This window comes from Poromitra crassiceps (genome assembly GCF_964638095.1).
Source record: "Poromitra crassiceps genome assembly, chromosome: 11".
Taxonomy (NCBI): domain Eukaryota; kingdom Metazoa; phylum Chordata; class Actinopteri; order Beryciformes; family Melamphaidae; genus Poromitra; species Poromitra crassiceps.
In genome coordinates, this window is record NC_139643.1 from 6,246,737 (window position 1) to 6,272,794 (window position 26,058).

The 26,058-nt window shown below is 44.9% G+C and overlaps 1 pseudogene across 1 annotated transcript; it reads left to right on the forward strand.

The window, feature by feature from the left end:
* The first annotated feature begins 2,368 nt into the window (after positions 1-2,368).
* LOC310784799 (toll-like receptor 13) lies at positions 2,369-3,343 on the forward strand (annotated as a pseudogene). The gene is made up of 2 exons: positions 2,369-3,196; positions 3,333-3,343. The product of its transcript is annotated as a toll-like receptor 13 (transcript).
* The last annotated feature ends 22,715 nt before the right edge of the window (positions 3,344-26,058 follow it).

Here is a 26,058-nt window from a genome sequence, read left to right on the forward strand (position 1 = left end):
ACATCAAAATCGATGTCATCGTTTCCCCATTGCTTTCCATGTTAAAATTGTGACTTTTTTTTGCTTCCATTTTCCATTTTCCACAAAAGTCATGAATTCCCTGATTTTCCATGTTTTGGCCCCATGTTGGGCACCAAGCAGTTTACATGAAATGTATGGTAAATGGATCTCTATGCCAAACCTGGGGAAATGGGGGGAAATGCTCAAACACACTAAAAGCTACACATTTGAGGCCTTACCTTCATGATGAAAAAAAAAAAAAATCCTGGAAGTGCAAAAAGGACACTTTTGGCGTTTTGGCTCAAGTAGCCAGTGCCAAACTGGAATTTGAGGGGTTAAAATTCTGAGTAAGAATGAAATGTTGGTACCTATAAGTTACCAATGAGTAAGATAAAAGATAAAAGTAAGATACAAGTAAAAACGTATGAATCCCTATAGAGGACAGTTTCCGTCCTCCTCCAGCCAGACATGTGTACACAATAAACTAACCAGACACAAGGGTTAGGTAGGAGTAGCACTTCCCACATGTAGTGTCCTCCAGGCAAACATCTTGCCTCTCGCTATCTCTAGCTACACTAGATGTTGCATCAAAAACTTGACTGTAGATGAGTGTTTATTCCTTTTTCTATCCTCTTCAGGCCTGCAGTGACCACCCGTGTCATCTCGGCTTCTCCAATTCAGATTAACTCAGCAGGATGGTCACCATGCCAGGGACGGGACGTCTGTCTCCAGACTTTCTCCGGAGTTTTCCTGTCCTCCTTCTGTCCTGCCTGCTTCATCTTAACCCCTTGCTGGCTTACTCGCTGAAAAACTGCACTGTGACTTACTCTGATGTGGCTGATGCTCGGGTTTCATGCCAGTGGCGTGGCCTCACTGCCGTTCCTGACGACATTCCCAGAGACGCAACATCACTAGATATCTCATTGAATCGCCTTTCAAAGATAAACAGGACAGACTTCAGATATTTATCAAAGCTCAGAGATGTAGAATTGGTCACCAATCTTATTTCGCATATAGATGATGAAGCTTTCGTGGACTTGGCAGAGTTAAGGGTACTTAACATCAACCTAAATAGACTTACAAACCTCACAGACAAAATGTTTCAAGGGCTGTCCAGTTTAGTAGAGCTATCACTGGAGAGCAACACCATTGCAGATATCACTCCCTTGGCCTTTCAGTCGCTGTTGAGCTTACATAAAGTAAACTTGGGTTTTAACTACCTAGGGCAAATGGCTGACATTATGCCTCTCTTACAACTACCACGCTTACATGACCTGGTTCTTAAAAATAACCACTTCAGCTCTTTTCAATCTAATGACCTGCCTTTTAACTTCTCCTCAGGGCTCAGAGTGTTAAACTTATATCAGAATCCATTGCAGAAGTTCAGCATCACAAGAGACATCTTTCCTCATCTTCGAAGTGTGACCCTGACCATAACCAGCAGAGACTTTGAGTGGGACGTCCCGGACAAGTCTTTTCTAAGGACCTTGACTCATTTGCACTTGGGGGGAATTTGTTTTGACGCCTACAGACAGATGCTGCAGACTGCTGACTCAGTGCAATATCTATTTGTGAATGTTATGAGGGAGTTGATACATGATGGTCTGGTAGACATCGCCTGCCAAATTCTTGCACTTAGAACTCTTAATCTGAATGATAATGAACTTGTCAGTGTGGACAATGAACTGCTGCAGTCTTGCTCTCAGCTTACTGAGCTGGATTTATCAGAGAACTATCTGACCGAGATGTCTGAGGATTCACTCAGATCACTGAAGCAGCTCAGGCGTCTGAGCGTCCACAGTAACAATCTGTCTAAAGTGCCACTTGCCCTTAGAGGCATTTCCACGCTTGAAATCCTAGATCTAAATTTGAATGTGATCTGTGAGCTAGGTTGCTCCGACTTCCTGAATCTGACAAGATTGACAGAACTTAATCTCAATGGCAATCGCATTTCGGGAAACTCAAAGTATGTGTTTTTCAAAATTTGAATCTTTTGAAAGTCTTAAATATGGGAGAAAACAATGTTTTAACTCTTGGAAATACCTTCAAACTCAGTTTACCAAAACTAGAAGTTTTGAATTTACATGGGCATGGTTTCGAGCATATCAGAAAAGGAGATTTTAGAAATTTGTCTTCCCTAATGTCTTTGGATTTAGAATCAGACATCACAGATGTGGATATCGCAGACGAGGTTTTTGAAGGACTGTATAATCTCAGGACTCTCAATCTGTCAATACGGACTTACAATTTAAACCCAGATTTATTTATAGGACTGTTTTACTTAGAATATCTAATACTTCATCTCACTTGGGACCTGGCCATCAATTGGTCACCTTTCAGATATTTATTTTCCTTGAAGAAACTTAGTATGAAATTTGACAGAGAAAGTCACGCACACGTCCCTCCAGATCTGCTCAAGGGTCTGAAGTCTTTAGAGCACTTTGCAACTGAGAAGATGCTAAGTGCTTATCTGACTCGGATAACAGACCCAGACCCATTTAAATACACACCTCAGCTGAAGAGTCTTGTGTTCAGCGACAGTGATCTGTCAGATCTGAGGCCTGAACTGTTTCATGCAATCCCAAACCTGGAGGCTCTGGATCTTTCCAACAGTAATTTCAGGTCCTTGGATTTCCTGGCCCAGGCCAAACTGACTAAACTCATCTGCTTGAACGTGAGTCAGAATGATCTGACAGTGATCAATGAGACTGTCTTCGACTCGCTCCCTGCCCTAACATACCTGGACCTGCTTGGTAACCCTTTCAGTTGTGACTGCTCTAATTCTGGCTTTAACCAGTGGACACAAAGCAACAATCAAAAACAGGTTCTTAATGGCCACCAGTACATGTGCAGCCATCCTCTTAGTAAAGTGAGAACCAAATTTCTAGACTTTGACATCCATTCCTGTTGGATGGACGCTAGCTTCCTCTGCTTCATTTGCAGCACGTGTGTGATTGTGCTAACTCTCCTCACATCCTATACCACTTGCTGAGGTGGCAGGTAGTCTACGCCTACTACCTCTTCCTGGCCTTCCTTTATGACAGCAGCAGGAGGAAGAAGGGAGCTCGTCTCCGCTATGATGCTTTCATCTCCTACAACGTTCACGATGAGGCATGGCTTCTCAGAGAGATGCTTCCAGTGCTGAAAGGAGAGCAGGGCTGGAGACTCTGTCTGCACCACAGAGACTTCCAACCAGGTAGTCTGTCTGTCTGTCTGTCTTATCTTCTTCCTCTTAGAACTGCATTGAGAGTAACCCTACTCTCAGGCAGAGAGACAGACGGTGTTGTGGCAATTCTTAATTATTTCTGCTCACTTTGCTACTGTCCTTGGAGGTGTGAAGTAATCCCAGTAAAAAAAAAGCTGTTTCCCTAGAATCACTGACTATTAAACCATAAGAAGCTATTAAAATTACCTATTTCTTGTAGGTGGGAAACAAACACTGAGAAGTGAATAGCTAACACTATATAAATTATTTTTATTGGGCGGGTGGAGTACTGTAACATGTATTTTATAGACACCATCAGGTGCACTAATTATAATGTCTCAAAAAGCAATGATACCCAATATATTGGTTTGCTGATATTGGCCATCCATCCATCCACCTTCTGTCTAGAGCAGTGGTTCTCAACGTGGAGTCCGGGGACCACCAGGGGTCCTTGAGGGATTTACAGGGCATCCTCAGCAAAGTTTTATTTATTTATTGTTAAACTTCACCATTTCTACAAGACGTTAACACAATTAGAAAATAGGGATGTCAACCTATAACCATTTAACCGACCGTTTCACTACTATCAGTTAATCAGTTAAAAACCAAACAAAAAACACATTTATTTTACCCCAAGAAATTAAAAGAAAAACACTTGTTTTCTGGTAAAAGAAAAATAAGATATAGCGAGCCAAAGTGACCGCCTACTTCCTGCTTCAGCACTGTACCAGAGATTTTCATCCACCATTTATTTTCCCATAGATATTTCGTAAAATGCTTATAAAAATAGATTTACTTGTTCAAACCGAACGGTTCAGATATATCGAGAATCAGGAGAGACCATAGAACATTTCACTCGGACCAAAACTTTACAAAACAACATCGAAAAAATATTTTCTTTAATTTTTTATGTTTTGGTCTGAGTGAAATGTTATGTGGTCTCCTGTTTCTAAATATATCTGAACCGTTTGGGTTGACTGAGTAAAACTATTTTTATAAGCATTTTACGAAATGTCTATGGGGAAATAAATGGCAGATGAAAATCTCTGGTACAGTGCTGAAGCAGGAAGTGACGTTTCACTTTGGCTCTCTAGACAATCTATTTCTTTTTTTTTCCAATATTTTATTTTAGCAGCCTTTTTTTTAAACAACAAACAAACAAAGCAACCTACAATCTATTTCTTAAATAACTCATGCAGACGACGTGCTGTGTATTGTGTAGGAGGTTATCTTCACATTTATTTGTCATCATCTTCAATTAAGTCTTGGACACCGCATGATAAGCATTGAGCAGCGTCAATTGACAATTCAAAAGTAGTTAACATTACTCTTTACCGTCACAACACAAGCCAGCGGGAAACAGATTGTCAGGGTGAGTGAGTAGGCTACAGAGCTAATGTGAACTACATTAGGAATCCTTGATGTGAAAAAGGTGGAGGGTCACTGGTCTACAGGTACTCATGTTCACCCAGACATGCAGGCAGAAATCTGGGCAGCAAGCCTTCCACGGACATCGTTCCCTGAGGGATTCCTCTCAACTTGTGGGTCATCATCCCCATCTGGGCCCGGGCCTTCCTCCTCCACCTCCAGGACATCACCTGCTGCCACACATAGGTTGTGGAGGACGCAGCAGGCACCAATCACCATTGGAGCGAACAGAGGGCGAATCTCCAGGGCCCTCAAAAAGATGGACCGCCAGTGCATTTTGAGGATCCCAAAAGTCCGCTCAATGACGTTCCGTGCTTTGGCGTGGTGCTGGTTATACCGTGCTTCAACTTGGCCTGTTACACACACACACACACACACAGCAAATTGTTTCTTTGGTGACTTTGAAACAAACCATACATTTTCTTTGTGAATTTGAATTGTGTGTGCGTGTGTGCACGCGTGTGTGTGTGTGTGTGTGTGAAATGAGAGGGTGTTATTACTTGCTACAGGTTGGCGGTATGGCGTCATGATGGCCACAGGACGCTGCAGGCACGGATATCCTCCATCTCCCAACAGGAAGTACCCAGCTGGTGGATACAGGGCCTGAAGGTAGAAAGGCAGCGATTGACCAATTTCACTATGAACCACTGATTAAAATGTTGCCGTTTTGTATCCGTAAAGGCTCTGCTAGACCCTGTTTCTGCTGTCTGTTCTGCAGCATTTGACTCCTTGTTTTGTTCAGAAGAGAAATCTATAACTAATATGTAACTTATTTAATTGCAAAGAAATATAGACTTTGTTTTGTTTTGATTTATTTTCACTATTTTCACCTGTACTCTACTGGAGCCTATACTGTATTATTTATTTTTTGAAGGGCAGCAACTGATAAAAACAAAAGCCATCAAAGAAATGTTGTGGGGACAAATGCATAATAACGGTGAAACCGTTTTTTCCTCAGGCTCTAATCAAAATCGATCATTGTTGCATCCCTACCTGTTTGTACGTGTGTGATCTGCGGAGTACCAAGGGCATCGTGTACTGATCCTGGATTTCCAATATAAACATCCAGGAATGTGCCCTTGGCATCACAGATGCCCTGCAGCAGCACAGAGGGGAAGAGTTTCCTATTAATATAAGATGCTTTTTGTGGCTCTCCAGGAGGAAGAATCCTCACGTGGCACCCATCGATGGCCCCGGCAGCACGGCGGAATCCCTCATGACCAGCCAGTCCAGCAAAGCCGGCCCCCACCTGGTTCATCTCCTCTGGTCTGGGTGATGGCTCTGTGGAGGATGGTCAGGATTTCATCCACAACCTTGTGGACAGACAGTGGCTAGCGGAATTGCGAATACCTCTGCCGTCACCCTGTAGGAGGCTCCACAGGCTTACCAGTAGATGGTGACCACCGCCTCTACCTGATGAGATGAGATATACTTTAATGTCCCCATAGGGAAGTTTGTACTGGAATCCATCATAAATGATAAAATCATACATACATAGTAGAAAAACCTCATGCCTCATGGCTCCATCCACAGCTTTTTTCCCGGGGGAGCATCTGGAGCAGCATGTTGATGCTGTCCCTGGATAGTCTGAGGTCTGGCTTGGTGTCAGCTCCAGAAAAATACAAGGACAGGATAGGCACATCCTCCATTTTGTGCATATCTTTTATTTGGACTTTGGTCCTGTAAAAAATATATTGTATTTTCATTAGAATGTTTTAACAGTATTTATTCATTGCTGTATTTATTATAGATGTATTACTTATATATGTGTTTTGCTCTTTAATATTTATGCTAATCGATTATAATGAATTGTCTGATATGAATTGTAGAAGACTACATAATATAAATTTCCCTTGAATATCGGGTCTGAGTGAAAAAGTGACTGTAGCCTACATGATTACTGTAGACGTGACATGTCCTGTTTGTGTTGAAGTCTCTCCTGGTTAATGTACGCCACACAGATGAGGTACTGCCGATACTTCTTGCATAATGTATTAGACCCTGTCTAATGATTAGACAGGGTTTTTTTTCAGTCCAGACACTTTTGCAGATAAAACAAATCTCATTCTGTAGGTGTGCTGTGCCTGTGACTACAAGTGAGGTCTCTAGACCATATTTCAAGCAGAAGGCCATTCGTGCATAATCTAATCCGATCACCCCCGACGTCAGTCAAGTTCTAGTATGACGTGGTCAGTCAAAGTCTTAGTATGACGTCCGTAATGACGTCAGATATGACGTCAGTTAATTCTCATATATATAGCAAGGGTTCTACGTCACCTCTCTCTCTCTGGCCGATCATAACAGCAGCAGCTTCACGGCAGTCCATCTCCCCTGAAGCGTCCTCCGAAGCGTTGTTTTGCACCATATCTGGAGACCGAATCAGCACCCTCAAGCCTTCTCTACCCGTGGAAATCCCCCGCAGATATTCCCCGCAGATTCCTCAACGCTTCCCACTCCATTTCTGGCATGTCGAGCTCCGAGCCAGAGCAGTCCATGGACAGCGACGACTGCTTAGCCAACGAGACCCTGTTCCAGATCGGCCACGGCGCGTACTTGCTTTCCGAGACGTCTGATGAAGACGTTGGCGAAGCGGCCGGACCACAGGCCGCCAACGCAGCCACGGTGAAAAGGCCCGCCGCGCGTTCCCGTGGCACGGGGCGCGCCACTGCGACGGCCCGTGGAAGGAGAGCAGATGACGAAGTGCCGCGTGTGCCCGGACGCCCAAGAACGCGTGCGAGCGTGCCGGAGGGGGAGGCCGCTCGGCGTGGACGTGCGAGAGGCCGCGGACGAAGATCAACAGAGGCAGCCGCTCCGAGAGTGGGGAGACACCGGGGAAATACAGGCCGCGGGGCCACCGCGAGACGCCATGTCCTTCCTGGTCACACTGACCTCCAGGCCGCCGCCCCGGAAGCGGAAACGGCCCCATTCGCAGCTCCGCCGAGCCGACAGGGGTCGTCAAGAGCCATTCTGCTGTCCCTGCTAGATGCAAGCATTAAGTCGATGGATGCGAGCAGATCGTCTGAGGGCCCTGGAAACCCCCCCCCCCCCCCCAGCTTTCCCCCCACGTTCGCCGCAGCCCAGCCGGCGCAGCAGCCGATCCTGCCCCCGCCCACGCAGCAAGCCGACGTGCTCCTCACCACCGCCCAACCCGCCCAGATGAACCTTTCGTTTCTCCCTGTGCCAATGTGTCTCCCAGGTTGAGGTCCCAGATTTTGAAGGGCAGAGACATCAATTTAGTTAGCATACTCCTGCCATCCCCCGAGTGCAAAAGGAAGGTCGCGGGTGACCCAGATGGCCCTGTCTATTTAAAGTCGTCCGACCCCCGCCTGCCCAAAGACCTTTCCCTATGTGACTTCCTGAACACGTTCGGCGTCTACCGCGACGTGATCTGTGAGGTGTACCCAGAGCGCCGCTACGAGCTAGATATATATATAGCACTAATAGTGGACCTCTACTCCAACCACGGTAAATTATTCTACCAGTATCATAAAGCATTCTCCGCTAAAGCCGCCCTGATGATCACCCGGGCTAATACGCGGCTTAACTGGTCCATTATGGAGATGCAGATCTTCACGTCGCTGGTTAGCGGGCGGCCGGCGAACACCTGCTACTCGTGCGGCGAACCGGGGCACTCTGCACAATTCTGCCCAAAGGCGGCCTTTCAGTCCGGCGCCGCCCCCACCCCTGCCCCCTCCTGGGCGCCCGACACCAGCGGGTCCTCCCAGGTGCATGTCCATTCCCCCGACTCCCTTTGCAGATTTTTCAATGAAAACGTGTGCACATATCCCAAATGTAATTTCCTGCACGCATGTAGCACCTGCGGGGACGCCCACCCCCGCTCCCGCTGCCCGCAAAGGACCCGCCCCCCACCAAACAAGAAATATTGATTTACATTGCTTTGAAAACACCACATGTACTGTAGGTGTCCCTTGTGTTTGATTAAATAAAGCGAGTTGATTGACAATTTACCTGGTCCGTGATCCGATCATCCTATCATTAAACGCCCACTAATAACAATAGTAAGATCCGGATCCGGATTCGGATTCCGGACCCCTCATCGTACAATTCGGTTCAGCACTAAGTCACCGAGGCCAAGCCGGGAACCCCTAAGCCACTAAGTCACCAACCCCTAAGTCATCCCCTAAGCCACCAAGTCACCAACCCCTAAGTCATCCCCTAAGCCACTAAGTCACCAACCCCTAAGTCATCCAAGTCCAGCGCCAAGTCGGGAAGTCACTAAGTCACCGAGGCCAAGTTGGGAACCCCTAAGCCACTAAGTCACCAACCCCTAAGCCACCAAGTCACCAACCCCTAAGTCATCCCCCAAGCCACTAAGTCACCAACCCCTAAGCCGGGAACCCCTAAGCCACTAAGTCACCAACCCCTAAGTCATCCCCCAAGTCACCAACCCCTAAGTCATCCCCTAAGCCACTAAGTCACCAACCCCTAAGTCATCCCCTAAGCCACTAAGTCACCAACCCTAAGTCATCCAAGTCCAGCGCCAAGTCGGGAAGTCACTAAGTCACCGAGGCCAAGTTTGGAACCCCTAAGCCACTAAGTCACCAACCCCTAAGCCATCCCCTAAGCCACCAAGTCACCAACCCCTAAGTCATCCCCCAAGCCACTAAGTCACCAACCCCTAAGTCACCCCTAAGCCACTAAGTCTCCAACCCCTAAGTCATCCCCTAAGCCACTAAGTCACCAACCCCTAAGTCATCCCCTAAGCCACTAAGTCACCAACCCCTAAGGGAACCCCTAAGCCACTAAGTCACCAACCCCTAAGCCATCCCCTAAGCCACCAAGCCACCAACCCCTAAGTCATCCCCTAAGCCACTAAGTCACCAACCCCTAAGTCACCCCTAAGCCACTAAGTCACCAACCCCTAAGTCATCCCCTAAGCCACTAAGTCACCAACCCCTAAGCCATCCCCTAAGCCACTAAGTCACCAACCCCTAAGTCATCCCCTAAGTCACTAAGTCACCAACCCCTAAGTCATCCCCTAAGTCACTAAGTCACCTACCCCTAAGTCACTAAGTCACCAACCCCTAAGTCATCCTAACTCCTGGAAACAATCGCTACATCAGGCTCAGGCCTCAGACTGGCCCCAGCGCCAAGTTGGGAACCCCGTCACCAACCCCTAAGTCTTCCAAGTCCAGCGCCAAGTCGGGATATCACTAAGTCACCCAGGCCAAGTCGGGAACCCCTAAGTCACTAAGTCACCAACCCCTAAGTCATCCAAGTCCAGCGCCCAGTCGGGAAATCACTAAGTCACCCAGGCCAAGTTGGGAACCCCTAAGTCACTAAGTCACCAACCCCTAAGTCATCCAGCACCTCAAGCGGACGCTCCAGCTGGTCTTCATCAGCCCTCCAGCTACACCCGCCCGGAGCAGGCGGCCATACCGTGGCCCAAAGAACCCTCCTTCCTCAATCGGCGAGCATGGCAACAAACAGTGTCCCGGGCTCCGGGCCAAAATGTCTCGTTGGTGGTGGCTCCCCGAAAAGCACAGCGCCCAGTAGGCGCGGTAAATCTCCCGGATCATTTTTGGGGGAGAGAGAGAGTCGAGAGAGAGAGTCAGGGTCAGTCAGAAGGCCAAGTCGTGCGGCGCGTAAGGCCCGACCGAGCTGGGAAGCGCCAGCTGCAACGCAAGTAGGGGGGTCAAGATCGAAGGCCCGACCGAGTTGGGAAGCGCCAGCCGCAAGTAGCCATAAGTCGTTAAAAAGGTCGAAGGCCAGAAAAGTACAATCAACTACCGGTGCCCGCAGATCTCAATTAACCTCCGGTAATCAGATCTTCCTTTTGGGGGATCTCCTAGCCTACGCAGATGCCCTGCTCTTGCCTCAAGAGCAGCGCCACTGGCTAATGGAGTCATGCGTTAAAGTATTTGCCATGCATGCCGATTGCTAAATAAAGTTTGTTAAATCCTACCAACTGGCCTCTCATGATTGAAGTGAGGTCTCTAGACCATATTTCAAGCAGAAGGCCATTCGTGCATAATCTAATCCGATCACCCCCGACGTCAGTCAAGTTCTAGTATGACGTGGTCAGTCAAAGTCTTAGTATGACGTCCGTAATGACGTCAGATATGACGTCAGTTAATTCTCATATATATAGCAAGGGTTCTACGTCACCTCTCTCTCTCTGGCCGATCATAACAGCAGCAGCTTCACGGCAGTCCATCTCCCCTGAAGCGTCCTCCGAAGCGTTGTTTTGCCCCACCCACCTCCCCAGTCCGCCACCAACGAGTCGTGACTCCTGATCCCCCACGGGGGGGGGGGATCTCCTAGCCTACGCAGATGCCCTCCTCTTGCCTCAAGAGTAGCGCCACTGGCTAATGGAGTCATGCGCCAAAGTATTTGCCATGCATGCCGATTGCTAAATAAAGTTTGTTAAATCCTACCAACTGGCCTCTCATGATTGAACTAGTTCTATGTATTATGCTAACCATTCAGTTTATAGTAATTTAATTTTTCAAATAAATCAACAAACTACCCAGGTTATGAATTCTACACTATTAGACTTTAGGTGTTAATTAGTCATTTAATTCAGGGTTCACCAGTACTATTTCACCACATGGTGGTGCTGGAGTGAGCATCAACACTGCAAATCCCATTATGTTTTAGATCTAACATTGTACCTTATCCTATATACCATAACATTTCTATCTAATCTCGTATGTATCCTGTTTATTTTCCATTATTATTAAGGTTAAGTGCTGCTTTAGGTCAACTTTACAAGACAACTTACATTGCCAGAGACAATAAACGCTAATGCGCAATGCCTTTGCCTTTCCAAGGTCGTCCTCTTGGCTCTTCTTAGCGCAAGTCACCTCCTGAGCTCTGCAGCCTATTCTTCTGCTTCTCGGTAAAGAGTAACGATGGCAGCTGCTATTCCTGCCAACTTTTTTCGGTCCATTTTTGTTTACTAACAAAGTTAACAATAACAGCCTACAGCCCGTTTCACAGAAACAGTTTTGAGGTGGTACAGGAGGCTACTCTACAGTAAAGCAGCTGTAACCAATAACATGAATTACAGTAGCCTACTGGAATGGAATTGAACCAGAATTGGTTACCGCTGCTTTCTTGGCTCCGTGACATTTTAGAACAGTAGTAAACATTAAAAAAGTACTAATAATAATAACAATAATGTAATAATAAATAGATAAATAAATAAATAAATAAATAAATAAATAAATAAATAAATAAATAAATAAATAAATAAAACAAGCAATATGGGGGCTGTTGTTGCTTTATCATTATAAATAGGCATACACATTATATTGTTGTGCACAGTAGGCTATTTATTTTTGAGTAGCCCACTGCAGGTAGCCTACAGTAGGATGTGCTGTGGTATTGTGCAATACGAGCAAGAACGCATCGTCTCAAAGCTGTCAACATCCTCGTTAAAGTGGGCGTGCCGAGAACACATCCGGGAATCTTAAGCGTTCTTGGCGAAATGTGAACTTTGCATTGGAACAGTACTTGGGCTGCGACTGATGACGTTTCACAGGGACACAAGAACACACAAGAACCCTTATTGAGAAACGGCCCTGTATGGTCTGGAGCATGGTGTGGTCGTTGCTGCACTTCCTGGTAGGAGTTTCCGCCTTTACTGCCGCCAAGTATTCCCTGAAGCTGGATTGGCTGCTGAACATTTAAAACCCGCCCTCTCTCGCAACGATAGCTCGTTCGAAAATCCTGGTCCGGTCGCCAGGTATCCCAGCATGCTCTGCAAGGTGGTGAGCGACAGAGGGAAGGAGGGGCCATTTCGAAATCGACCAATTGAAGACGGAAATGCAGCAAGGCAGCCAATCACGCTGTAGCAGCGGGGCAAGGCTGACTGGGCGATAGCGAGTATATCGCCCACATCACTTGGTGGTGTGTAGAGCCCGCCACCCTGAGCGCAGCGCGGTGACGATAAAGTCAGGCACAGTAAGCGAGCGTGATGAAATAAAATACATGATAAAATACATTTAGTTCAAAGATATGGCAAAGAAACACTCAGCCTAGCATGAAATTACATGGGAAATGAATAGGGGTAATTTTTGACCCCAGTTGTGTATTAAAGGGGTAGTGATACAAATTATTATTTTTTTTAAGTAAGAAAGAGAATGGCTGTACAAACTAGGGCTAGGTATCGCCACTGACTTCCCGATACGATACGATTCCGATACACAAGATCCCAAGTCGATACGATTTACGATATTGATTCAACATCTATCTTTCTTTACAGTCTTCTGTCTCTTTCTTTACAGTCTTCTGTGAGAAGCCAAACAAATTTAGATTTCCACTATACAACAGAATCATTGAACAGCAGCAGGTTGTAAACAGTGTTTCATAAAGTATAAATGCTTTGTAAATAAAATAAAATACAATAAAATACAGCTCATGAACATTTCCAGTTCACAAACATTATAGTGCAAACAGATTTGAGGTCTGTACATCTGGCTCATGGTGCATGCACAATGCACATTCTCAACCTGGTTTTAACTTATTACCAGTGTGTGGCAGTGACCCTTGCTCAGTGTGTAAACAACAACTCAAATCACTGGCAGGAAACCAGTGTAAATAATAAAAAAAAAAAAAAAAAAAAAAAATTTTTTTACAAATTATAGGACCAAGGGAGTCGTCTTCCTGCTGTACAGCACAGTAGCTCCATCACAATCAGCTTGTTGCTGTTCAGATTCAGATTCAGATTCATTTATTAAGGACTGCACAACAAGTCGGCAGAATTTGCTTTCGGTACAGCAATTGTTAAGCACATGAATATGTGTCAGCAAGAGACATTAGGCTACAGTACATAGACAGACATATGGCAACATAAATACAGAACATTCAACATATACATTGCTGGAGAGGTATGCAGTGATATTTCAGAGGTGAGTGGAGTTCAGAAACCTGATGGCAGTGGGGAAAAAACTGTTTTTGAAGCGTGTTGTTTTGGTGGAAATTGATCTGTAGCGCCGTCCAGAGGGCAACAGTTGGAACAGGTGATTGGCTGGGTGAGATGGGTCAGAAACTATTTTTTGTGCTCGTGTGATTGTTCGTTTATGGTAGAGAGTGTCTAGTGATGGGAGTGGGGTACCTATGATCTTTGAAGCTTTTTTTATTATTCGTTGGAGTTTGTTGCGTGAGTTACTGTCCAGGTTGCCATACCAGATGGTTATGGATGAGGTGAGGATGCTTTCTAGTATGGCTGTATAGAACTGGAGGAGCAGATTGGATTTTACTTTGATTTTTTTTTTTTTTTTTTTTTTTTGAGCTGCCGGAGGTGAAAAAGTCTTTGATTGGCCTTTTTTATTATGTGACCGGTGTTATTGTCCCATTTGAGTGTGTTGCTGATGTGGGTGCCCAGGAATTTGTATGTGTCTGTGGTGGTTATGGGTTGTCCGGAGATGTGGAGGGGTGTCTTGGGGGGTGGATTCCGTCGGAAGTCTGTGATGAGTTCTTTGGTTTTGGAGGTGTTGAGTTGTAGGTTGTTGTCCTGGCACCAAGTGACCACTTGGGCCACTTGGTTCCGGTAGTGTTCTTCATTATTGTTGGTGATGAGTCCAGTTATGGTGGTGTCGTCTGCATATTTGAAGAATGAAACTGAGCTGTGGTGGGATGTAAGGAGGTTGGTGTAGATGGAGAAGAGCCAGGGGGAAAAGACACAGCCCTGGGGGGCACCAGTACTGAGGGTCAGAGGGCAGGACAGGAGGCTGCCTATCCTGACCCTCTGACGCCTCTGCCACAGGAAGCTTCTGATCAGATAGCAGAGGGAGAGGGGAATGTTCATGTGTGTCATTTTTTGGAAAAGTTTGACCGGGTCCATGGTGTTGAAAGCGGAACTGAAATCTATGAAAAGGGTGCGGATGTAGGTGTTGGGTGAGTCCAGGTGTTGTAGTGAACTGTGCAGGGCTATTGAAAGATAAAATAAATATTCATGATCAGGATAATAAATAAACCATCATATACAAATACTGTAGTGTGCAGGAACACTCAGTTATTTCTATAACTTACATTAGATGCCTCCACTTGCTCCAGACGAGCAGCTTCAGTCAAGACAGTGGTCAGCCTGGAGAAGGTGTCATCACGGCCCGATCGGACAAGAAGGGCAGAGAAGTAATTGTCAGGTACGAATCCGTAGCCCTGGATGTCCAGCTGTCGCAAGTTATAGCGACTCTCTCTGCTGACATCAGTGAAGTTGAGACGTTCTTTTTCACCTCTTCATACAGATTTGGGATTGCCACTTCACTCAGCTGTTTGCGTGACGGCGGTAGCACGTAGCGTGGTTCAAGTGACTTAACGAGGCTTCGGAAGCCGACATTTTCTACAACGCTGTACAGCCGCAAAATCTTTGCAAATAAAACTTGCCGGAGCCGATGTTATTTTCTGTGCACGTGGAGAAGTGGATGGAAGCTTGCACGCAAATGCTTTCTCCAGCGAGGCTTGTTGCTGCTTTGAGATGTGGCGCGGCACCTTGAGTAGAGCAGCCTCCTCCATGTTTGTTTTTTCAGTCTGAAGCATGGTCTGAAAAGCACAACGAGACCTCGCGAGATCTGGCTGCGATCACGTTGCGCAAAGAACTAAACCACGCGAGACTAACGGGTAAAAAAAATACAAAATAAAATAACGGGGTAAAATGCATTTTAAAAGATCGATACTGGGATTTATGTATCGATACTTGTTCCTTCACATGAATATGGATTCAATATCGATATTTCGATTTTTTAAACCCAGCCCTAGTACAAACCCGTCTTTATTTGTCACACGAACACACCCAACACATGCATGCGGCCACACACACCCATGCTGACGGTGGCCGGTGAAAAACAGTCTCTGCATTTATCCCATCCGGGCTTGTCCTTCCTAAGTGGGGCAGGCCAGGAGCAGTGGGCAGCTTTCTTGTGTACAGCGGGGGGCAGGCCAGGAGCAGTGGGCAGCTTTCTTGTGTACAGCGGGGGGCAGGCCAGGAGCAGTGGGCAGCTTTCTTGTGTACAACGATACAGGCGTTGGCAATGTGGATGAAGTGAGGAGTGAGGAGAGTGCCGTCCTTCAGTCTGAGGAAGAAGACAATGATGATGTTGGTGACCTTCATGAGTTATCAAATGAAGAGTATAAGCACAGCAAAGCCATGAAAGGTCCTAAACCCGGATAGCAAACTGAAGAATTATCACTTCATGTTGATGAAATGCATGCCAGTGAAGGCAAACATGAAGAGGTCACCAGCAATCTAAATAGCAGAAAACCTGTATTCGATCATGAGGCTTACCTGCATGAAGAACATGTGGATTTAGAAGACCTTCCCTAGTCAACAAGCCAAACTGAAGAATCATCGCTTGATGTTGATGGGGAAAATGCAAGTGAAAGTAATCATGATCATAACGTCAAACCAAAGTACAGGCCTACTCAACCTGGACCAAAGACTTTCAACATTCAGATTAAGAGGGAGGAATGGAACAAGATCAAGCCCACTTCTGGTTCCTCCAAACTCAAGAAGTCGTGGACATGTGTAATATACAGGAGCTTTCAAAAGCATAACCCTTGCTGTTCTCTTGCATTCAAATACATGCATTTTAGAGAACCAAACAGCGGAAAAAATCAGCACCCCACTTCAAAATAAAAGCAGTGTGCATGTTCTCCTGCAAAGCCAGATAGAGCTTCGAGATGCCACATAAACCCTCAAAGAACTCAAAAACAATTGGACTTCATGTATCTTGAACAGGTTAGGTCAAACATTTGCAGAATGAGACGAGATTGCGGCCAGTCAGCAATACGAAGAGAGGGAAGATCGCCAAGGCCATCACAAGTGGGGTCAGCAATGCCTTTTATAAGGAGCTAGAAAAAACGCCACTCTTGGAGCTTATTGCTGGTAACCTCAGCCGAGCACTGTCTAAAGACATTCTAAAGGCAGTGTCAGCTGAGATAAACAAAGGCACAAGGTGATGACATGCTGATGGAGCTGATTTTGACACAGCAAATATTGAAAGAGGCCGACAGTGGTTTTATCTTTTGCCCAGGCTACATACAGCACCTGCAAGTCGATCCATTTGGTGTCAACTTATACACGGAGTTGAGCATCTCCGCAAAAGTTCCCCAGTGACCCTCTTCCTTGATGCCACTGGTGGGGTTGGGCCGGCTCCCAAACCAACCCAATAGAGTGCTATAATATGCACTTTGTTTGTCAGGTGCTGGAAAGGACAAACCTCCATTTCTGTGAAATGATCACCAATGATCATATTGTGTCCAATCTGTCCTTTTGGTTGATGAAGTTTTTGACGAAAGTCAGACGGATGTCACCAACATCAGCCAAGTGGAAATGGACTACAGTTCCCAGCAAGCAATGACAGACCCGGACCAATCGAGAGAGCCTGATAAAATGTTAGTTGCTTTGCCACTTTGCCACTGAAATCCCCACGAGGATAACTAAATGGTTGTAATCAAGGTATTTTCCCCCCAGTCTGGTCCGTTCTATGCATCATTTGTACCGAACTCTTGCCAGATTGGACCGCAAGAAACTCACAATGCCTTAACTGCAGGGCGGGGCTATATAGAAGCACTCAACTCACTACTCCACACTGAGAGCAGCACACGGTGTGCTGCACACCTGTCTGGAGCAAACCACACTCAAACAAGCGTGAGCATCTTTTCTCCAGCTTGAACAGACTTTTAAGCAACGTAATACATTGCTCATTATAACGTTTGAATCATGCTTGCAATGAAGTGAAGCCTATATTTACGTGATTGCTTTGCTAGCAAGCTATTTTCAATTACTTAGCCTACCTTGCTAGCATGTTAGCTAGCTAAGCTAAGACATTAGCAAGCTGCCTTTTAGATCGCCGGGTAACTGCTAGCTACCGCTACCAAAAACCCTTTGCCTGTTGCTGTGTGTGTGGGAGTTTGCTCGAGCTAATTCAGCTAGTTAGCTACAATGTCTATTAAACTTATGTCAGAGTTCAACGATGTGGAGAGTGCAATGTTATTGTTGTCGTTACTCATGCTGCTTAATTGTTCACCATGTGAACCATGATGCATATTGTTGCTAGCTGGTTATGTAGCATGTGGTGAGCTACGAATAAAGGGGAGCGTACATACAACTGAATGTGTATGTTTAGGTGTCCTTTAACCATTTAGCTCCTAATAGACTGAAATTGCTAATGTTGGTTACAGTGTTGGAGTAGTGTGCTAAAAGGAGTAGTTTGAGTGCATTTAGCTATAGTTTTTTGGTAACTCATTCCCAACACTGCTTGTAAAATGCAAAGCTATTGGCCTTGCTGGTACCACATTCCTTTTTACATGAGACCTCCCAAAAACTAAATAGTTTTTATTTTGTCTTCGTTTAACTAATGTTAGCCTATAATAATAAAGCCAATAATAAAGTGTGGATATATTACAGCAAGTGATTGTGCCCTCTATCTTCCCAAAAGCGCTAATTTAGCGTTTGCGCTCGTTTAACGCCGTGTGCAATGCAAATTGGGGGCGGACACAAGCGCATGCCTGTGATAATTGTACTGGGCATTGTCTGCCCCATGCCAAAGCAGGCATTTCAGCGCTAAATGTGAGATAGATGGCATTACCCTATCGTCAGCAGCGCTCAATTACTTTGCGCTAAGAGCTTTGAAAAGGACCTCTTACGTGCAAATACCTCTCTGCGCTGGGTGCGGTGCACGGAGATTGCGCCTGCGCTCCCAGTGCAGAGAGGTATTTACGCAGTGGAAAGTGGAATGCCACGCCAAGACATCAAATTATGCTGCTAAAATTGGGTATTAGCAGATAATTAAGTGAGGCAATCAACTATAACTCACTTAGAAACTTTTATCACATCACAAAGAGGGAAATTAATTGAGAAAACTTGTTGGACAATGGACATAGGCTATTTACCTTCATAACCCGAAGGGTCGTTGGCACCACAGACGATCTGTCAATAAGCTCCCTCTGTCCTCGCACGAGTGAATACACTCTGTTACGCATGGAGAGAATTACAGCATATTGCTTGCCTCGCACAAACAGCCATTGCAAGATGGGAATCTGATTGGTTTTGATTGACGTAATGCCCAGCCTTGCCTGGCCACGCCTGTGAATAATTCTAGTAGTTAAGACCGCCCAAATCCCGTTTGGCATTTTGGGGCGCAGATGAGTTTTGGAAGAATTGGCACGGCTCTAATTTGTGCTTGCGACAGCTGCCGTGAACGTTTTCGCATGCCCGGCCCGCCGAGAATTGCATCCCCAACATCCTGTTTTAACGTAGAAATCAGGGAGGTCACATCTACCAGACAATTATATCACTTTTAAACAGTTACATTTCTGTATAAATCATTACAAGTAGCTCCCGTGAGGTGGGGATGCTTTTTTTTGCTGCTCGGCGGGGGAGCAAAACTCGGCAGAACACCTGGCGGACGGCGCAAGGCGGAATGCTATCTTCCGTGCCTTAAGGCACACGCTATACAAATAAACTTGACTTGACTTGACTAGCCTCAGCAAGTGGGACACCGTTCAGAGTGAAGAGGACCAGAGGAACTTTTCAAGGGTTTCATTTTCTTTAATCCCTTGATTGATGATGGATGGTAGAGTCTCATTAGGCAGATGATAATATCAACATGCAAATGGATACAGATGATACAGCAGATGAACTCAAAATATGGAACTCAACAGATGGATACAGATGTACTAGACAGATTATTTTTGTCTACAACAGAAACAAATAAGGACAAAGGGTTTAGTTAAACAACAAAGGGAAATTGCATACAACAAACACAAACCAGACCCCTTTTTTTCCACAATGACCTTCTGCACAACTAAACATAGGTAGATAGATAGATAGATAGATAGATAGATAGATAGATAGATAGATAGATAGATAAATACTTTATTAATCCCGAGGGAAATTCAGTTGTACAGCAGCTTCCAGTTGCACATACAAATAACAAAGTATATATGAAGGATCAAAATCATGTTAAAATACTAAAAACGAAGAGATAAAAAAGATAAACAAGATAAAAAAGTTAGTAGAGCCAGTCCTGGAACTAAGAGCTAAGACATGGAAATAAGAGAGAAGACAAGTGCCTGTGCCTGTGCAGTGTGCAAACATATGCATAGAGAAAGTGCCTGCAGTACATACACAAATAAATACTATATTATATTTAGCTATAATAATATATATAATAATATATATATAATATAGCTATATTAAATATATAGCTATATTTACAGCCTCTAAAGATGTAAAGCTCCGGTGTGAGTGAGCATAATTTGCTTAATGACATTACTATCACTTGTGAAAAAATGTGGGCAAATGTATGTATAATTAGCAGAAATTAATTACTGGAGGAGCCTATGCATGCAATACAGTATATTACATAGCCTGTCACAGGTTAACTTATTTTATAATCTCTTCAATCTAGAGAATTCACTTTATGCTAAGCGACATGGGAAGGGGAACCCCCCAGAAAAGTAGTTTGTGGTGCAGAGGATGCCGGGATCATGTCTATGTTCCCCGGGTTCTATGTTCCCCGGGTTCTATATTCCCCGTTTTTCACTAAGAGGGTTCTATGTTCCCCAGGTTCTATGTTCCCCGCTTTTCACTAAGGGGGTTCTATGTTCCCCAGGTTCTATGTTCCCCGCTTTTCACTAAGAGGGTTCTATGTTCCCCGCTTTTCACTAAGAGGGTTCTATGTTCCCCTCTATGTTCCCCGCTATGTTCCCGGGTCCGATGTTTCCCCCGAAATGCCTTCGGTGACGATCGGCTTATACCCAAATCACTGAACTAGCCTAATATAAACTATACACGTTTTAATGAGTGCAACACAAATTAGCCGATCCGCGCATCCGTGGAGCTGGAGACGTTTGCGCATGGTACAGAGCGGTCCACTGCAGCTTAATCGACAGCCTTCTAAACCAGATCTCCAGCAGCTTCACTGATCACAATCCTGCCGCTGATGTGTGTGTGTGTGACTGTGTGCGCGCAGTTTATTTATTTATTTCAAATCAATCCCTGAGTCATTTGATTTCATCCTGGCGCCCGGGCTTAGCTCATTATGTCTCATTTGATGATTATTATTGTTATTTTGAGATGGTATTGTCATAGGACGCAGGCGAATTAAGTGGTAGCCTAATTGGCTTTTTTTCCACGATGGGGGGGGGGGGGGGGGGGGGGGGTTGTCATGCGGGCGGGTCAGAGGGCCCAGGTGTGAGAGGCAGGGTTCGCTACTGACTGTATGTGGTTTTCAGAGGGCATTGTGAACTGCTGTGAGCTCATCCTCCCGTAGCCTACTTCATTATTTGACTATAAAACAAGAAAACCAACACCATTTTATGACTTGAAACATTTATTTGTGAGGAGAGTTCAGAAAATAGCTGTCTGGTGAGCGTCAGAGTTTTGGAGCGGACGCGCGGAGCAGACGGGGAGAGGAGGGAGGAGAGCGTCTGCTGTCCGCGGTTCGAGACTGATCACTTTTGGTTACTGTGTGGATGCGTCCCTGAGACATGTAAGTTGAAGTATTTAAGTTAATTTGTGTTGCACTCATTAAAACGTGTATAGTTTATATTAGGCTAGTTCATTTAGTGATTTGGGTATAAGCCGATCGTCACCGAAGGCATTTCGGGGGAAACATCGGACCCGGGAACATAGCGGGGAACATAGAACCCTCTTAGTGAAAAGCGGGGAACATAGAACCCTCTTAGTGAAAAGCGGGGAACATAGAACCCTCTTAGTGAAAAGCGGGGAACATAGAGCCCTTTTTCTGAAAGCGGGGAACATAGAGCCCTTTTTCTGAAAAACGGGGAACATAGAACCTGGGGAACAAAGAACCCTTTTGCTGAAAAACGGGGAATATAGAACCCGGGGAATATAGAACCCGGGGAACATAGGGATGACCCCGAGGAGGCCAACGCTATCTTCATGGAATTCCACGCCAGTCCAAAAGGTGCACACACCGGCGAGAAAGCGACCAGAGACGCTATATGCAAGCGCTTCTACTGGCCAGACATGACTGTGGACATCGATAAATGGGTAAGTAGGTCTAAGGTTATATCCATCAAAATAATGCTAATAAACTCTCCAAAGGCTCTTCGCACCAACTGCACAGTGGCGGGGCGCTACTGTGCAGTTGGTCTTTGGAAAGGAAAATATAGTTTCTGGCGAGCCAAAAACAGCTCTTGCTCATAAACCTCAAGTTAACACACATCGTAAGGGGCTTAATGGAGCGCATGACAATTTCTGGTCTCCCTTTCAGAATTTACGCTAAACTTGATTTGTTAGAATTGGCAGAAACAAGCAGTGGAGGACTCCCACACAGAACTATAGACAAGACAAAGTCTTAAAAAATCAGATCCATTTTATTATAGGATCGGCACAAATTGGCAGCAAACGTTTCAGTCCTAGTTGGACTATCGTCAGTGCAGTACTGGGCGGCCCTGGTGGCAGTGTCTTTGTAGAGTTCTCAATCAAGCTGGAGAGCTTGATTAGGCACACCTGGAGGAGCCTCACATGGGGCAGATAATCAGCACAGCTAGCTCATGTTAGACAAATCATATCAATCAATCAATCAATCAATCAATCAATCACATGTCCATACCTATACTTGAACCAGAGGTATAAAGGTAAGTATATACATTATTAGATTATAGGCCATGGGACTAGTAGTGCATACAGACATTCACAAAAAGCAGGCCATTTCGAGTTCTTCATTCAAGCCATTGGGATGCAATGTTTTAAGATAATAGATCCATTTACACTCGCACTGTAACAGTGCTTGGTCGACATTACCACCACGACGTTTTGGAAAAATTGTATCAATGCCACAAAAAGCTAGGTCAGAAAGAGAATGATTGCCATCGGCAAAGTGCCTTGCTACAGCTGATTTGGGGTCAGCACGGCGAATAGAGCTCTTATGCTCATTGATTCTGATTCTCAACTGTCTCTTAGTCTTGCCACAATATTGGATACCACATTTGATGCACATGATTAAATAGACCACATTAGTGGAACTGCATGTTATCATTTTCTTTATTTTGTACTCCTTTTTTGTGACAAAGCTGGTCACAAAAAAGGAGTACTATAGGAGTACTATAGTTCTGTGTGCGAGTCCTCCACTGCTTGTTACTGTATCTTATCTGACTGCCGCACCAGAAGCAAGAATCACTAGGACCGATGTCAAGCGCGCAGCTCTCTTCATGCTCAGTAATTAGAATTGGCAGAGCCTGAGATGGCTAATCTCTAGTAGCATTCATCATCTCTGGTGCCTCAGCATCGCATTTCCTTGATGAACTCCGACGTTAAAGCAGCTACGAGCAATATTTTCGATTGTTATTAAACAGTCTAAATTTTATATCGATGCATCACATCTTACCTCTAATAGTAGACGAGACCAACGCCGAGTAGTCTCGCTTGAACCCCGAGTGAATTGGCCAGTGTTGTCTTGATGATTAGTCTGTCTGCGACCGGGGCAGATCAGGAAGTGAAATGAAACGGTTTGCGGCAGCCACTTCGGCCATAACCACAAAATAACAAAATTACTTCCAAACAAACTGTTAGAATATAACGAGAGATGTTCACGAGAGTAGCAAGCCCCTGCATGGCGTTCTCCGTGTTTATGGTCTGTTGCTAGGCAGAGCGAAACGGTTGAAGGCAGGCAGCTGCCGTAAACCATTTCGTTTCACTTCCGGGTTTATCCGGCCCGCCGGTAGACAGATAGAGAGAGCCTGGTGATGCGAGGTTAGTAGACAGACACAGACTCTATAATCATCAAGAGAGCAATCTCCGATTCACACGGCTTTGGTCTCAGCTACTATTATAGGTAAGATGTGATGCATCAATATTATAATTATACTGTTTAATAACAATCGAAAATCTTGCTCGTAGCTGCTTTAAAAGTTTGCTTGTGAAAAAATAACTTTAACTCTTTTGGGAATGTAGCCTAATAATGTTATCTATCCGCTAACCTGTTGCTCGTTGAACAAGTCGTCAGATTTATCTGTGATGCGAGATGCACAGACGGGGCACTAGACAGGCTGTGTTGTGTCAAGTTAGACGTAAGGGGAGAGGGCAGCACTGGAAGCAGCTCCCATAGCGCATCATGGCCGCCAGAAATACGGTGGACCATGGTCTGGGTGAATACTCGATTCTGATTGGCTGCAGGGTGTCCATTATTATGTGATAATATACAGTAGGCTACAGATTGATTTCGCGCTGCGGGGGCTCCACGCGCACTCCGTGCAGAAAGCTGAAAACTGAACTGTGTCATGAAAATATAAATGAATGGTCTTGTTTTGTTTCTTTGGCAAGCGACCATGGTGTAAGCGGGTTAATGCACTTCGAGGTGTCCATTATCAGAAATGAAGACTTCATGGAAGCAAAGGCGCCGAGGATGGTTCAGGCATCCGCGTTGTCCATCAATAGCTGATAATGGACTCCTCGTCGTGCATTAACCCTTACTTAACCAAGCTTAGTAGTTTATATACAGTCAAGCTTAGTAGTTTATATACAGTAAGTGCATCATGTTTTATACAGGTGGCAGAATGTGCAGTCTGCCAGTCCACTCAGCGGACCATTAAGCAGGTGGTGGTGTACACTCTAATCAAGGTAATTACCGTATCATCATTTATACCATGTCTGGGTGAATACTCGATTCTGATTTGCTGCAGGGTGTCCATTATTAAGTGATAATGTACAGTACAGATTACTATGTTACTAGTCATTTTCGATACAGGTGGCAGTTTAAATGAATTATTTATGCGAATAACAGTGATCATTCACGTAATTTTTCTTGAGCTTTTTGACAGCATCTAAAGACATAGCTCAGATTTTGTGTGGAATGTATTCCTACAGTCAGAACAATTATTTCACATTTGTGATGGATTCGCAGTATTCAAACCAAATGCTAACTGCTGCCACTCAGTGAGTGTATCCTGCAGTGACTTCTGCCTCTGTGACATCATGTTGTCTGTGTGCAAAAGGTTTTGATAACAGAGGTGTTGATAGTTGGCAGCTATTGATAATAGTTAATGTGACTATAAACTGGGATTATGGCTGGATGGCTGGGGCATTGGCATTCAGGTGAATACCAGCCAATTGGACCATCCAATTTAAAATGTAACTATTTTTTGGTGTTAGGTTACTGAACCCTTTGAATTGGTCGGGATGGACCTCATTGGGAACCTGGCCGAAACTAATAATGGATATCAATACATATGTGTAATGATAGATTATTACACAAAATGGCTACAATTTTAAGTTTAAACATTACCCACAATACAATCAAATATCACACATAAAGTTGTTATACAGATTTTAGTAGGATAACTATTCCAAGTTTTGAAAAAATGTAAATACCTTTCCATACAATTAAATAGTACTTTTACATTGTTGTTGATTTAAAATGTTATTTTTGTTTAATCAGCTGTATTTCTTCCATCTCTATGCCAACCAGCTCAACCTTGGCAATACCATTTATTTTCTGAATCATTACATAGCTGGTGTGATACTCTTTGGAGAAGCTGACAGAGTCAGGTAGCACAGCTTGCCAAAGGTAATGCTTGTTTCAATTCCTTTATCTTGTCCAGACCTCAAAAAGCATTTCTTCTATTATGAAAAAGCTGATTTGCATTTTTACAGTTTCAGTATCTCCGCCAGGCAACAGCGGAGGAGATTATGTGATTGTCTCTGGTGTTGTGGGTGTGTGTGTGTGTGTGTGTGTGTGTGTGTGTGTGTTTTCCCTAGAGCAGTCCAATTGTGTGTGTAATGTGCAATTCGGCACATTACACAATTTGTGTTGCCTACTGGCAACTCAGGGAGTGTGCTTAGGGGGACCTGAAGGAGTGCAGTGCTGAATTTCATGGTATTTGGCATAGTGCCACCTACTGGCAAACACAAAAAGTGGGTTATGTCCACAACCCACCGATGGCCGATTGACTTCCTGGCTCATCACACGCAATTCAAATGTCTTATATGCGTCTGCTAATTTGCATGCCATGATACAGTTATGTACTTCAATCTGCGCTGGTTAGCTGGAGCGGCACCAGGCGGAGATCTTCACTCGTCCGAGTGCACTTTTCTAGTTTAGAATGAGAGTATTGAGGGTCTTTGTTTATGTAATGCAATGATAAAAATAAATCTAATTTTGAGAATATGGCGTTTGATTAAATACAAAACTATAGAAACTTAATTGAGAATTATTTCATTTGTCTTTTCATTTCCATTACAGGTTCCTTTTGAAAATGATGAAGCCATACTGTCTTTCGTAAATGTTGACCGATAGCCCACAAGCAGAACCAGCTGAGTGAGGCGGTGTGCAGCGTGTCCGGGGACCGGCTGGAGCTAACCTCTCCCAGCCCCCATGCCTAAACCTAACCTCTCCCACCCCCCACGCCTAAACCTAACCTCTCCCACCCCCCACGCCTAAACCTAACGTTGGCATTGCGGGCTGTCGGCATTGCGGGTGGTCGGCATA